The sequence below is a fragment of the Lithobates pipiens genome, unplaced genomic scaffold, assembly GCF_037356315.1.
Source record: "Lithobates pipiens isolate NorthernLeopardFrog02 unplaced genomic scaffold, aLitPip1_a1.2 Scaffold_19, whole genome shotgun sequence".
Classification (NCBI taxonomy): Eukaryota; Metazoa; Chordata; class Amphibia; order Anura; family Ranidae; genus Lithobates; species Lithobates pipiens.
The window spans coordinates 126110528-126126663 of NW_027507764.1; the positions used below are offsets into that span (position 1 = coordinate 126110528).

At 42.9% G+C, this 16136-nt stretch overlaps 1 pseudogene; it reads right to left on the minus strand.

The window, feature by feature from the left end:
- Window positions 1-2006: 2006 nt before the first annotated feature.
- On the minus strand, window positions 2007-15626 carry LOC143998027 (small ribosomal subunit protein uS7 pseudogene; annotated as a pseudogene).
- Between the last annotated feature and the right edge of the window lie 510 nt (window positions 15627-16136).

A 16136-nucleotide genomic window follows, 5' to 3' on the forward strand; every position in this document is an offset into this window, starting at 1 on the left:
CTGCCCGAGGGCCCCCGGGCCACTTTTTTTTTTTACATCTGCCCCTGAAATGTCCCTTACTGACATCTTTTTGGTCTAAAAATCCAGAGATTATAGCTGCCCCACCTCTCCAGTACCTTCTCAGCCAATAGAAACATATCTGTGTATACTGTGTGTACATGTATGTGTAACCTGTGTGATTGTATACTGTGTGTGTGTTTGTGTATACTGTGTGGCCCCATAATCTCTGATTGCCTGGGGGCCCCATAATCTCCTGTTGCCCAGGGGCCCTATGTGTTGTCAGTCCGCCCCTGTGTACAACCAGTCTCCCCATACATGGATCGAAACTCGGCTGGTCCCTGCTGAAACGGTTGAATTTCAATCCATGTATGGCTGGCTTAAAACACAATCACTTTGTAGCACCATTAACTGGGAAGAGGAGCCTATGTATGTATGTAGTGACAAAATATGGTTGCCCTCATGTGCATAAATAATTATAAACTATACATAGAAACAAGGTTTTTAAAACATTAACATGCATTGATAAGAATATTTGCATCTTACTGATCTCATTTAAATACATACTATCTCTGAAAAACCATCAAAAAGACTTTACATACCTTTTAATGATCCTAGCACACACACCAAATGGCCTTCTACTATATACTTTGAATGTGGTATCAGATCCAAACACTCATAGAACCTCACACAATGAGGAGTAGTGGCCTCAAGACCTATTGCACAAAGCACAGACCTAAAAAATAAAGTTTTATTTACTTACCGCTCTCATAGAAGAATGTACTAGGGTACTAGTGAAATAGCAAACAGGGCAAGGGGAAATAGCAATGTACAAAATGCAATAACCCATAGCAACATCTGAATTTAATATTTTTCCTCTGGATAGTAATTATAAATTGCTCTTTCTAAAAAGTAGATCGGTCTATAGAAGCATCACGTTCAGGTGCTACGCCCAACACATTCGGTGCTGTAGAAACCTCATTGCATGAATATGCTTAACTCCTTTGGTAAATCAAACTCTATGGGGTTGATTTACTAAAGGCAAATAGACAGTGCACTTTGCAAAGAGCAGTTGCTCCAGAGCTTAGTAAATGAGCAGAAGCCCTGCTGACTTCTATCAACCAATCATGAGCAAGCAAAAATGTTTTTTGTTTTTTTTTCTTGCCCGTGATTGGCTATTCTTTGCAAAGTGAGGCTTTAACTCATTTACCAAGCTCTGGAGCAACTGCAAAGTGCACAGTCTATTTGCCTTTAGTAAATTAACCCCCATGTGTGAGGTACTCAACTCGTTTTAGTGAAAAGGAAACCGCGCTAGTGTCAAAAATAAATAAATAAATAAATTACTCAACTCATTCTACAAGATGTAGACAGCCATCAATTGTTTACTTTATGTGACACTTGTAATGCCGTGTACACATGACCAGACTTTCTGGCAGACCAGGTCCAACGGAATCAATCATTAAAAAAATCCGATGGACCTAGAAATAGACCATGTTTCAAATCTGTCCAATGGACTCAATTCCTAGCGGGAAATCCGTTTGTCTGTATGCTAGTCCGATGGGCCAAATACGACTCAAGGGAAGCCATTGGCTACTGGCTATTGAACTTTTCTAGTCCTATCTTACGTCATCACATTCAAAACTAACAGACTTTCAAACTGACTTAGTCCGTTCATGTGTGTGGGCAAGTCCGTTCGTTCGGAAGTCCGTCGGAACTCTGTCGAAAGTCCATCGGGAAGACTGTCTGACCTTTTCTGCTGGAAAGTCCGGTCGTCTGTACGCGGCATAAGGCTTATTAAAGAGCTCATCAACCATGTATATAGAGCCCTACTAGTTTTAACCAGGTTCTCAGTGAACTGGAATGTGTTGCATTAAATTTTGTCAGTGTAGTTTTATTTCATGGTATGGCAATGCCTTCCTAAGTTATGATATACAGTATGTCAGAGATTCTTTTTTTTGACAATTTTTGGATTTTACTGCAAGATTAGCAACAGAAGGCTTTTGACAAATTTAACGGTTGGACTTGGCAACTCTTCTCCAATTCATTTTTCTTCTTGGTGGTGTAGGAGTTAGAGGAGCCCTTTGCTGCATTGATGAGCTCATCGGTGACAAATTTAGCAATGGTCTTAATTTTCCTGATGGCAGCTTCTCGAGCTCTGGTGCACAAGAGCCAAATAGCCTGATTGACTCTGCTCAATGTTCTGGCTCTACCGATATGGGTGGAGTCCTCACGAGGGCCACTGCTAATGATGGCATTCGCCAACACTTGCAGGGGGTTCTCACTAGTCAGCAGGCGGATGATCCCAAAGGTGCGCTTTGTAATCCTGACTGTCATCAGCTTCTTTCCGTTGTTCCTGCCGTGCATCATGAGGGAGTTTGTCAGATGCTCCACAATGGGGCAATGGAAGCGTTTGGCGGCATAACTTCCTCCGCTGTGTGGAAGGTACTTGGCATACTTCTCCTTCACGGCAATGCAATTCTCCAGTGAGATGTCATTGATCTTAACATCATCAGTACTCTATTTCCTCGACAGTTTAATTTCAGCGGACTCGGCTCCAACAGGAACAGATTCCCAGTCTGCCGGTCGGAGCTCAGAGTGGAAAGAGCATGTCAGAGATTCTTAACCATTGGAATATTCACACTAGGAGGTACTTCTGACCCGGCTTGGTAATGGAAATTCACAGTAACAATTTAGAATTTTTCAAATAGAAACAACAAATTAAAAATATGAAAACATAGCAAAGTATTTAGAAAATATTTATAAGCAATTAGGTGTTGCTGTAATTATTGTACCCATGCTAAGAATTATTTAACTTGAAGATGACAGATGGCAAGGCTTTCCTGGTACACTCTGGCTTTTATAAAAAAAAGGAACATACTTTAACCACTTTCAGACTGGACCATTTTGCTGGCTTAAAGTGGAGGGCCACCCTGAGAAAAAAAGAGCATTAATATTATTAAAAAATGTAAAAAATAAATTAGAATTTTTTTTTTTACCTGGTCAGAAATCCCTGTTGCTAGGCAGTCTTCCTAATCTACCTTCTTCCTGCTCCTCTGTGATCTTCAGTCTTCTGGGTAATGGGGCGCACTGTGTTCTGGGAACTGGGTGTTCCCTAACACAGCGCGTCCCATTCACAAAGCGCCGCGTGACTCGCGCATGCGCAGTAGGAAACGGGCAGTGAAGCCGCAAGACTCCACTGCCTGGTTGCCTTAGTACGAATGGCGGCGCTGGGACCCGAGAGCCGAGGGATATGTCAGCCGCAGGTGCCCTGGAAAGGTAAGTCTCCTTATCAAAAGTCAGCAGCTACTTTTTTTTTAGCTGCTTACTTTAAAAAAAAAATTTTTACAGCTCAAACACCGCTTTAAGACCAGACCACTTTTTGCGATTTCGGCACTGCGCCGCTTTAACTGCGACATGGCTCCAAAACAAAATCGATGTCCTTTTTTTCCCCACAAATAGAGCTTTGTTTTGGTGGTATTTGATCACCCATGCGGTTTTTATTTTTTGCGCTATAAACAAGAAAGGAGCAACAATTTTGAAAAAAACCCATTATTTTTAATTTTTTGTTATAATAAATATCCCCCAAAAATATATATAAAAATGTTTTTCCCTCAGTTTAGGCCGATACGTATTCTTCTACATATTTTTGGTAAAAAAAAAATAAGCAATTATTTATTGGTTTGTGCAAAATTTATAGCGTTTACAAAATAGGGGATAGTTCTATGGCATTTTTATTAATATTTTTTTTTTTTACTAGTAATGGCGGCGACCATCGATTTGTATTGTGACTGCGACATTATGGCTGACACATCGGACATTTTTGACACATTTTTGGGACCATTGTCATTTATACAGCAATCAGTGCAATAACAAATGCACTGATTCCTGTGTAAATGGCAGTGAATGGGGTTAACCAGGGGGTGGCAGTGTAGGGGTTAAGTGTGTCCTAGGGGAGTGTTACTAACTGTGGGGGGTGTGGCTGTGTGTTAGTGAACACTGATCTCTGCTCCAAACACAGGGAGCAGAGATCAGTGTCACTTGTTGCTAGGCAAAACGGGGAGATGCTGTTTACTTCCGCATCTCCCCATTCAGCCTCCCCGTGAGATGATTGTGGGTATTCCCGCAGCGATCGAGTTCACGGGACCCACAACTGGACTCATGGGGGTCCCGATTGGCATGCGCGCACACTTACGGTGGCACGCACGCAATGACATGGTGGCAATTTCAAATGGACGTACCTGTACACCAATTTGCCTGCCCGAGCCATTCTGCCGACGTACATCGTTGAGCGCCGGTTGGGAAGTGGTTAACAAAGTCATATTTTTTGTAAAATGCTTATTACGATAGTTATTAAAGAACTCACTGTAACCCTGAAGCAGGCACTGCAAACTGCTTGTAGTAAAAAAAAAAAAAATAGATCCAAGTTGTCTAATCCATTCCATTATGGTGCACAGTAATAAATAAACCCAAATGGCAAGACTTATTGAATTTAAAGATGTTTGACTTAAAGAGGAACTGAAGTCTGCTCACATAATTTGTAATAAAAACATCTTTGCCATTCTGAAGCTTCCTTCAACCACTTTGCATATTATTTTATATATACTGTGATTCTGTACTTACCAAACATGCTACAGAAATCTCCATCCGCTGAGTCTGGCTGCAACCATTTTACTGTGGGCAGCTGAAGCTGCCTGTTCACTTCCTGGATTTACACAGGCACACACAGAGGCACACCCCCAGCTTTGCAGCCCTGCAGCTCTCATTGGCCCTCTTATGACTCACCCCCTCCCTTCCCGGCAAACCGTCACAAAGTGAGAGAGAGAGCTGTGCAGGATGTCATAAGCCTAGGTTTTTACCAGACAAGAAACAGGAAACAGGTTTTACCGTCCAAAGTTAAAACAACAAGGGCAGAAGATTTAATAGATGGAAAGATGAAAAAAATGACTGAAGTTCCACTTTAATAAAGATGAAGTGCCAGTTCACACCACATGCAGTCCAGTATGTTTTTTTTTTTCATTCATTAAAAACCATGGAAAGTAGATTATATGGTTTTCAATAACATGGTTCACACCAGTGCTTGTAGTTCAAGTGCGTTCCAGTTCCAGAAAAAAAGGTACCGTATATACTCGAGTATAAGCCGAGATTTTCAGCCTCTTTTTTGAGGCTGAAAGTGCCCCCCTCGGCTTATACTCGAGCCATCGCCGTCTGCCTGCCCGATCAGCGTGTCGAGCAGACAGACGGTGGCCATTCTACTATTCAAAAGCCGCGCCTCCCTCTCTGTGATAGGCGGAACACTCAATTTCCCAGCAGTCAGTGTTCCGCCTATCACGGACATCCGCTCATTCTCATACTATGGACGAGGATGAGCGGATGTCCGTGATAGGCGGAACACTGACTGCTAGGAAATTGAGTGTTCCGCCTATCACAGAGAGGGAGGTGCGGCTTTTGAACCGAGGAATGGCCGCCATCTGCCAGGAGGAGAGCGTGGCACACAGAGGCTGCAGATTGACACAGGTAGGCAGGGATGGACGGACAGCACAGCACAGCGACAGACGGGACACAGCGATGGACGGGACACGGCGACGGACGGGACACAGCGACGGACGGGACACAGCGACGGACGGGACACAGCGACGAACGGGACACAGCGACGGACACAGGGACGGACGGGACACAGGGACGGACGGGACACAGGGATGGACACAGGGACGGACGGGACACAGGGACGGATGGGACACAGGGATGGACACAGGGACGGACGGGACACAGGGACGGACGGGACACAGGGATGGACGGGACACAGGGATGTCTCACCCTCAGCTTATACACGAGTCAATAAGTTTCCCAGTTTTTTGGGGGTAAATTGGGGGCCTCGGCTTATACTCGGGTCGGCCTATACTCGAGTATATACGGTACAACATGTTGCATTTTTCCTGCACTGGACTGTACAGGAACACACAGGAACGCACCGGAACGCACCAAAGATGCACTGGAACAAACATGTCCTTATTTAGGGCCAGCTCACACCATAGAAACGCAGTCCGCATCTGTTTCAGATGCTTTTCTGGATGTGTGTTTTTGACGTGTTCCAGTGTGTTTTTTGTGCATTTTTAATGCAGTCCAGTGCATTTCCCCCTCTCTTTTTTCTTAACCTTAAATAAGGACATGTGTGTTCCAGTGCATTTTTTGTCTGTTTAAGAGCGTTCCAGTGCATTTTACATCACTCCAGTACAGTCCAGTGCAGGAAAAATGCTACATGTTCTACTTTTTTTTTCTGGAACTCGAATGCACTGGAACTGCAAGCACTGGTTTGAACTATGCCATTGAAAACCATATAACCTACTTTCAATGCATTTTTGATGCAGAAAGAAAATGCACTGGACTGCATGTGGTATGAACTGGCCCATAAGGTTAAGAAAAAAAAGCGTAAAAAATGCACTGGACTTTATCAAAAACACACCAAAAACGCATCAAAAAACGCATCAAATGCACGTCAAAACACACATGCAGAAAAGCATCTGGAACGTACCAGCAATAGCAGAGAACAGCAGTGATTGGCCTCTTTTCTTTGATTTTGTCTCCCCCCCCCCCCCCCCCCTTATCTTTTTTTTTCTGAATGAGGAGGAAGGGACTCACAAGTAAAGGTTTGTGTTTGTAAAAAATATAGCTTGAATTACAGGATCAAAACATGCTGATATTTACTTTAACTACATTTGAATTGGGATATAGCTACTTGAGTTATAGAGAGATGTGAATTCACACTACTTGGGTGTTTTGATATAGAAAATTCTGTATTATTTTTCTATTTTTAAATAGCAATAAAAAAATTGTAACTGCAAATAAAAAAAAAGCAGTGATTGGCCTAAAAAAGCACCATTGTTATACTATAGAATTACAGCCAACATCAAAAATCCATCCGCAATCAACATCTACACTTGTAAGGGTAAATTTCCCATGACTATTTTATTAAACTATGTAGGACTGGCACAATATTTATTATTGTGCTCTGCAACTAAGACCCCTTTCACACTGGGGCACTCTGCAAAGCGCCCTGAAAAAGCCGCTCCTATCTCTCCAATGTGAAAGCCCTGAGGGCTTACACACTGGAGCGGTGCGCTGGCAGGGCGCTAAAAAAAGTCCTGCAAGCAGCATCTTTGGAACGGTAAAGGAGCGGTGCGTATTTCGCTTCTCCACTGCTCCTGCCCATTGAAATCAATGAGCAGTACGGCAATACCGCTAGCAAAGCGCTGATGCGCTTCTGCGCTTTCTCAGCCGCTAGCGTGGGTAAAAGTGCCCGCTAGTGGCTGAATTGCGTTGCGAAATTGATGGTATAGCACCGCTAAAAATACACACCCACTGCCCCAGTGTGAAAGGGGCCTAAGACTGAGTGGTAGGGCTGCCACTTGTCTGGGATTCACCCAGGCCTGGTTTTTCAGTTAGCCTGAAACTCGGACACATTATTCAGACTGGTCTGAAGTCTCCATTATTCACCAAGTAGCGCTTTGTTAAAAGCTTTATATTTAAAAGTATTTAATATGACTTTTAAAATTATATTAAAATATTAAAGTTTATATGACGTTTTAGTGATTGATTTTACATAAACTTTAATAACAACAACAGCAAAATAATAATAATACTAATGATAATAATAATAATAATTACCATGTATGTGTGCGAAAATATGCTATAAAGTACAATTGTCAAGGATGTATTGTCCTTATAGTAACTGAGATGTTTTTATTAACAAATAATTTATGCTTTTTCATTGCATTTAAATGCAACTGACTTCTTCATTCACTAGAATTATAATTCATTAAGATATTTCTTTCAAGGAAGTCTTTATAATTACCAAGTACATTTTTTTGTGGTTGCGATCTTTGATGCAATGTCACTCATATATATTTGAGCTACAACATAGTGAAAATTACTAATAATACAATACTCATATAATTATCAAGAGACTTGTTATTAAAGTGTTTGCAATTTTGAAAAATAATCAACAGTTATTCACACTCATTTGTAGCCTGTGATAAAATTATCATTTTCCTTTGTTGTACTTTGCATAAAGTAAAAATCTCATTTAAATGAATAAAATTAACATCTGATTGCTAGCAATAGTTTATAAATTAAATTTAGATATAACTCCAGTTTATTTTAAAGTCATTCACTGCAGAATATGCATTCTTGGTCTCATTAAGGAAAATCAAACTATATTTTTGTTTTTTATTGTCAGATTATCCCCCCAGAGAGAGAGAAAAAAGATGATAAGGGTTAATGGTACACAAAAGTGAAAGCTCTTAAAATGTATGCCAGATAAACAGTATCTCACAAAAGTGAGTACACCCCTCACATTTTTGTAAATATTTTATTATATCTTTTCATGTGACAACACTGAAGAAATGTGACACTTTGCTACAATGTAAAGTAGTGAGTGTAAATTTGCTGTCCCCTCAAAATAACTTAACACACAGTCATTAACCACCTCAATACAGTGCAGTTACACCCCCTTCCTGACGAGACCAATTTTCAGCTTTCAGCGCTCTCACAGTTTGAATGACAATTACTCAGTCATCCAACACTGTACCCATATGAAACTTGCGTCCTTTTTTCCACACAAATAGAGCTTTCTTTTAGTGGTATTTAATCACTAGTGGGTTTTTTATTTTTTGTGCTATAAATAAAATAAAACGTAAATTTTGTGAAAAAAAATGCCTTTTTCTTTGTTTCTGTCATAAATGTTTGCTAATTAGTAATTTTTCTTCATAAATTTTGGCCAAAATTTATACTGCTACCTATCTGGTAAAAATAACCCACATTAGTGTATATTATTTGGTCTTTGTGAAAGTTATAGAGTCTACAAACTATGGTGCCAATCGCTGAAAATTGATCACATCTGATCAGGCCTTCAGTACATCAGGTGTATCTCATTTCTTGAGACACTAACAAGTCAGGAAAGTACAAATACCCCCCAAATGACCCCTTTTTACACAGTAGACATTCCAAGGTATTAAGTAAGTAGCATGGGGAGTTTTTTTAAGCTGTCATTTTTTTCCCACAATTCTTTGTAAAATGAAGATTTTTTTGTATTATTTTTTTTTTTTACAAAATTGTCATATTATCAGGTTATTTCTCACACACAGCATATGCATACAACAAATTACACCCCAAAATACATTCTTCTACTCTTCCCGAGTACGGCGATACCACATGTGTGAGACTTTTACACAGCCTGGCCACATACAGAGCACCAACATTGATGTAGTACCTTCAGACGTTCTACGAGCAAAAATGACGCATCTCATTTCTCAACCACCTATTATATTTTGAAGGCCCCGGAGTACCAGGACAATGGAATTTCCCATAAAATGACCCCATTATGGAAAGCAAACACCCAAACGTATAATCTGTGAGGCATAATGAGTCTTTTTAACGGTTATTTTTTTTCCAGAAGTTTTTGGAATATGTGGAAAAAAAATAAAACGCATTTTCTTTTACACAAAATTGTCAATTTATAAGATATTTCTAACACATAGCATGTATATAGCAAAAATTACACCCCAAAATACATTCTGCTACTCCTCCCGAGTATGGCGATACCACATGTGTAGGACTTTTACACAGCCTGGCCACATAGAGAGGCCGAACATTGAAGTAGTACGTTCAGGCTTTCTAGGAGCATAAATGACACATCTCATTTCATTCCTACCTATCACACTTTTGAAGGTCCTGGACCACCAGGACAGTGAAATTACCCACAAAATGACCCCATTTTGGAAAGCAAACACCCCAACGTATATTCTATGAGACGTGGGCTGCAAATAGGTACTCGAGTACTCTGATGGGCTGGAGATAGGTACTCTGAGGGCCTGGTGACAGGTACTCGGGTACTCTGATGGCCTGGTGACAGGTACTCGGGTACTCTGATGGCCTGGTGACAGGTACTCTGATGGCTTGGTGACTGGTATTTGGGTACTCTGAAGGGAGGTGACAGGTACTCATATGGACTGTGACAGGTACTCGGGTACTAAGATGAACTGTGACCGGTACTCAGGTACTCAGATGAACTGTGACAGGCACTCGGGTACTCAGATGGACTGGGACAGGTACTCGGGTACTCAGATGGGCTGTGACAGGTACTCGGGTACTCAGATGGGCTGTGACAGGTACTCGGGTACTTTGATGGGCTGTGACAGGTACTCGGGTACTTTGATGGGCTGTGAAAGGTACTCGGGTACTCTGATGAGCCATGACAGATACTCGGGTACTCTGATGGGCCGTAACAGGTACTCGGGTACTCTGATGGGCCGTGACAGGTACTCGGGTACTCTGATGGGCTGTGACAGGTACTCAGGTACTCTGATGGGCTGTGACAGGTACTCGGGTACTCAGATGAACTGTGACAGGTACTCGGGTACTCAGATGGGCTGGGACAGGTACTCGGGTACTCAGATAAACTGTGACAGGTACTCGGGTACTCTGATGGGCTGTGACAGGTACTCAAATACTCTGATGGACTGTGACAGGTACTCAAATACTCTGATGGACTGTGACAGGTACTCTGATGGACTGTGGTTGACAGGTACTATGAGGGGTGGTGGGGAAATCAGTGTGCTTGATCTGTACTGTAGGCGGTAACGAGATGTATGATATCCATTATTGTAACCATTATTGTAAACGTTGGCGCATTGATGACACGGCGACAGAGTATGGCACCAGTCTATAGTTCTATATACACTGGTTTGCATGCTGTGTGGGGGTATGGCTACTCAGTGTAATATTAGTTGACTTAATACAATGCGCCATATAGAAGGACACCGTTTACGTACATGGAGAGATACTACTGACGGTTAGTAACATCACTAGAGGTAGTACTTTAAGGGTTCCACATCTTTTCAGTGATGGAGTGTGGGGACATGGAACCCAATACTTGATTATTGTGGAGATGGGGACACTTAGTCTCGATCCCGGCGCATGCGAGATCTATTAGCATGCAGAGTTTGTTAAGTATTGCGACCGGAGCGGAACCTATAAAGCATCGAATGCAATATCTAAGATCGAATCTAAGATCGAATGCAATATCTAAGATCGAATCTAAGATCGAATCTTTCGACGCACGTGACAAATATCGACGCACGGGCAGGAAACTGTAGCGAACTCTCAAATCGAATGTTTGGTATGATATACCAGTTTTCGAAATGGAGAAATCGAATGTTGCGATTTGGGCATGCGCAAATCGGGCATTTGGCGTCGGCGCGTGCTATGGACGTTAGTATACACTCCAGTAATATGGGAGTGACAGAAGAAAAATTAAGGACGCTGATTCGATGATGGGGGAATATAAGGAGGGATGCTGGACCAGATAGCCAATCCCATGATTAAGTCTGATGTGACGAAACATGTCGGGGGCGTGGCTATCTGGTGATTTTTGAGCTGACATACACGGAGCTGGGAAGGAGGCACACGATTAAGAGGACTGTTTCATCTGACTTGAAGGCGCCCTTTTTCGATTAGACCTGCTGTGTGGGACCAGGCGGGACGCACGAGGAGGGGTGAGATCAAGTGATACAGTATCGTATCTTATGAGTCTGCTGTGACCACCAATGCCCCGACGTATTCAGAATAGTATTGTGGAGTGAAGTTGTGAAGCGAGTCTTTTTACTCTTTTGAAGTGATTTTGCGTTTTTAAGTTCATGTGAGTGCATAAGGAGTGAGATTTTTAATACATTAAAGAGTGTTTGCAGTATTACACTATTGGGGTCTCCCTCTGTGATTTCTCTTTGAGGTATATATTTATACAAAGAGGTGCGTAAGTGGAGAAGTTCCAATCGGATGTGCTGGGGTCTGGATTTCATCTTGAGAGATTATTTGAAAGCCCTTGAGCCTCACACGAGAGTGTAAGGCTTAGCAGTCGGTGAGTGTTTTCACGAAGGGGGGAGCATAAATCACGGATGGTGGGGTGAAGGAGTCACTTGTAGAAAGGAATCTGAACACTGGATATTCTTTTTATGCATTTATAGAAAGACTTTCTGTAATCTGGATTCTTTTGCAAATACTGTGTGGTGGATGGACTATATTCACATTCGTTTATATTTTTCACTATATGTGTAATTTAAATGCAAATTTGGTTATTCACTGAGTGATTAACATTTATATATTTTGTTATTGATTATACAATTTATCATTTGAGATAGGATCACTGAGGGGGTGAGGACTTGTGCACTGAAAGATACACAGGTTATAGCGCCACGTGCAACTAATTAGTTCTTTGGAAGTTTATTACTATTTTTGTATGCACCTTTTTATAGGTAACGAGATGTTACTGCAATCTCCTCCTCACACACGATCAGTGTGTGAGGAGGAGAACCCGGTAACATCTCGTTACGGCGGTTTGTTTACATTTTAGTGATCGGCTGTGAAAGGATCACAGCTGATCACGTGGGTAAATAGCTGGCCACTGGCTCTTTACCAGCGTCGGTGACAAGCAGTGTTCCCGGGGAACACACTGCCACCGACGTGCACGCGCAGCGTGCTCACGATCGCGTGCATGCGCCGTGCACAGTCGGGGTGTGACCATCTGTGATCGGCCGTGACTTCATCACGGCCGATCACGTGGTAAACAGCCATAACCAATGGCTGTTCACCCCCTTCGGTGGCGAGTGGTGTCTCCGTGACATGCCACCACCGAAGAAACAGGGATGCGTACGCACGATCGCGCGCCTTCCCTGTTTAAACGGGAGGCCGTCATATGACGGCCTCCTGCCACAATAGGTGCGCCACCTGCCCGTCATTTGACAGCCGGCGGTCAGCAACTAGTTAATGTCTAAACCGCTGGCAACAAAAGTGAGTACACCCCTAAGTGAAAATGTCTAAATTGGGAAGAATTAGCCATTTTTCCTCCCCAGTGTCATGTAACTCATTAGTGTTACAAGGTCTCAGGTGTGAATGGGGAGCTGGTGTATTAAATTTGATGTTATCACTCTCACTCTCTCATACCGGTCACTGGAAGTTCAACATGGCATCTCATGGCAAAGAACTCTCTGAGGATCTGAAAAAAGAATTGTTGCTCTACATAAAGATGGCCTAGGCTATAAGAAGATTGCCAAGACCCTGAAACTGAGATGCAGCACTGTGGCCAAAACCATGCAGAGGTTTAACAGGACAAGTTCCACTCAGAACAGGCCTCGCCATGGTTGACCAAAGAAGTTGAGTGCACATGCTCAGCGTCATATCCAGAGGTTGTCTTTGGGATATAGATATATGAGTGCTGCCAACATTGCTCTTTAGGTTGAAGGGGTGGTGGGGGGGGGGGGTCAGCCTACCAGTGCTCAGACCATACGCCGCACACTGCATCATATTAGTCTGCATGGCTGTCATCCCAGAAGGAAGCCTCTTCTAAAGATGATGCACAAGAAAGCCTGCAAACAGTTTGCTGAAGACAAGTAGACTAAGGACATGGATTACTGGAACCATGTCCTGTGGTCTGATGAGACCAAGATAAACTTATTTGGTTCAGATGGTGTCAAGCGTGTGTGGCGGCAACCAGGTGAGGAGTACAAAGACAAGTGTGTTTTACCTACAGTCAAGCATGGTGGTGGGAGCGTCATGGTCTGGGGCTGCATGAGTGCTGCCATCACTGGGAAGCTACAGTTCATTGAGGGAACCATGAATGCCAACATGTACTGTGACATACTGAAGCAGAACATGATCCCATACCTGCGGAGACTGGGCCACAGGGCAGTATTCCAACATGATAATGACCCCAAAGACGACCACTGCCTTGCTAAATAAGCTGAGGGGAAAGGTGATGGACTGGCTAAGCATGTGTCCAGACCTAAACCCTATTGAGCATCTGTGGGGCATCCTCAAATAGAAGGTGGTGGAGCGCAAAATCTCTAACATCCACCAGCTCCGTGATGTCATCATGGAGGCGTGGAAGAGGACTCCAGTGGTAACCTGTGAAGCTCTGGTGAAGAGGATTTAGGCAGTGCTGGAAAAAAATGGTGGCCACAGAAAATATTGACACTTTGGGCCGATTTGGACATTTTCACGTGAGGGTGTACTCACTTTTGTTGCCAGTGGTTTAGACATTAATGGCTGTGTGTTGAGTTATTTTGAGGGGACAGCAAATTTACACTGTTATATAAGCTGCACACTCAGTACTTTATATCGTAAAGTGTAATTTCTTCAGTGTTGTCACAAGAAAAGTTATAATAAAATATTTGCAAAAATGTGAGGGGCGTACTCACTTTTGTGAGATACTGTGTATTTTATCTATCCAGGAATTCTGTTTTTTTCAGACACAGACACAGATACAACCAGGCTGTTTGATCCTCCCCTCGTTCCACTGTCCCCTAATAATTTCCTGATAACACAGAGTCTATGGAATCAGGCTGCACATGCTCAGCTTTGTGTGTATTGCTAGAGATTTTTTTTTTCTTATGAGGATGCAAGTGATCAGTACAGGGCCAATTAGTACTGTCAATACAGAGGGTCAGGGGTCTTGCAGTCTCATAGGACAGTCAGAAAACTCCTTCTACAAGCTTTAACCAGTGCTTGGCTGGACACTGATAGAAGTCACAAGACTGCTACAGAATATACTGCTGATGAGAAAAGGTATTTAGCAGCTTATATTTACTAAAATAATTGCATTTCTATGTTCTGTGTACTGTGGGAGACCAGATATATTGAATGCAGTGTCCTGGGTTTAGTAACACTTTAAGTGAAAATTCACACAATTTATAGTGTGAAGATGCTTAACTACCCATTCATATTTATTTTTACTTACTTACAATTGCATGTACAATTTACAGTGGGTGGAAAGTGTTTAAAATTGACCGTAAATTGGCACATGCATTGCAAGCTTAACAGAGTTAGATGTCCCACTGAGAACAATCACAAAGGAGATGAGTCAGTTAGAGACACAACCCAATTGGACACACAATCCAATCTTTTTCACATTTGGCAGAGGATAGATGCAGAAAAGGGAGCCGGCAGCAAAAGCTCGTTTGGCTATACTTCTCCTGTGGATCACAGGAGTGCAGCTCATTCTGCCCTCCTGTGACCCATTTTCAGCAGACAGAGAGCTAAAGCCCGCTGTCGGCTGACGTCACAGAGCTCATCCATTCTCAGGCAAGATCGCGACAATGAAGTCAGGATCCACCCATATGCCTGGTTTAGCCACCGGCTCAGCCTCTCAGTGAGCTGCTGAGAGCCTGAGCTGGCTGCTCTCAGCCCTTTCCACAGCCTAGCGCTCCAGTGAGAAAGGAGGGGGCAGAGCAGAGAGCTGTGACTGACAGTCACCATCTCTCTGCTCACAGAGCTGTGAGAACCAAGCGAGTGATGGTGTTTGATCACTCAGTTCTCAGTGTTGGATATGCCGGGGGACTGATGCAGCATCAGCCACCTAGGTAAGTACGATTCCTTTTCTGAATAGGAAGGCTATGATAGGCATCTATACTTGCATATAAGGAGGTATGAGAGACAAACCTATAGCAGCTCCCCAACCCTTTGAAACCTTTCTATACCTGTCATTGCCACATTCCTGGCTATGCTGCACTTTGTGATGGTGCTGTAGCTTGTCCATCCCTTCCTACCTCCTGCACATTACTTTCAGTCATTTGTGCTGCCATTATGAAGCAAGGCACTAGCTGTGTTTGTAGTTGCACCTGTGTAGAGTTATTCATAGGTTCATCATCCACAGGCTGAAAGGAGGGGGAAAAGGATCTGGGACTGGGGCAATGACTGGTAGGTTCATCTGCCTCCGTCCCTATTGTATATATATATTATCAACACAAGGGGAAGTTTGAGCGCCAGTTGCCAAGTGACACTAAGTGTCTGGGCATCAAAACTGCTTGCTCCTTGATCAAGCAGCGTGACTTTGGCGGCACACCATGGCTGCCTGTGGCTATAAAGACTGCATGTGGGTGGAGCACACACTTTATTCACCTCGAGACCCCAACACACAGGCTGCCATGGTTTTCTTTCTTTGCTGTGGTGCCTTCAGTCATGAAAATTATTAATTGCTATATATCCAATTCATATGTAGTTAAGAGTGCTTGGGAAATGCTATCCCTCCTCAGCCCTATTCCCCCCGTGTGTCAAACATCAGTCCATTCTACATTTTTTGTCCTACTATAGAT